The sequence below is a fragment of the Arachis ipaensis genome, chromosome B03 (genome assembly GCF_000816755.2).
Source record: "Arachis ipaensis cultivar K30076 chromosome B03, Araip1.1, whole genome shotgun sequence".
In the NCBI taxonomy this organism is placed as follows: domain Eukaryota; kingdom Viridiplantae; phylum Streptophyta; class Magnoliopsida; order Fabales; family Fabaceae; genus Arachis; species Arachis ipaensis.
Window position 1 is genome coordinate 14,974,445 of NC_029787.2, and position 339 is coordinate 14,974,783.

Here is a 339-nt window from a genome sequence, read left to right on the forward strand (position 1 = left end):
ACATTCAAATTTTTTTGTCAATCAAGCTAATTAAATTGATCTAACATCAACAAAAATTATTCTCATCACTCTCACTCATTAACTCATCTAAACTTTATTATTTAACTTGGTTAGATTTAGTTGATAAATGTTGTATTTAATTTTGAGAACAAGACATGAGAATAAGACACAAATGATAGAGACATAAAAATTAGTGTTCTTATATTTTATTTGGTGATAAACTAGAACAAATTTTAAAAGTTTAATTTATTCTCATTTTTTTTCATTCAAAAAATTTGAGAAAAAATATAATAATAAAAGGTATAATTATAAAAAATTAAAAAATAAAAAATAACGTTG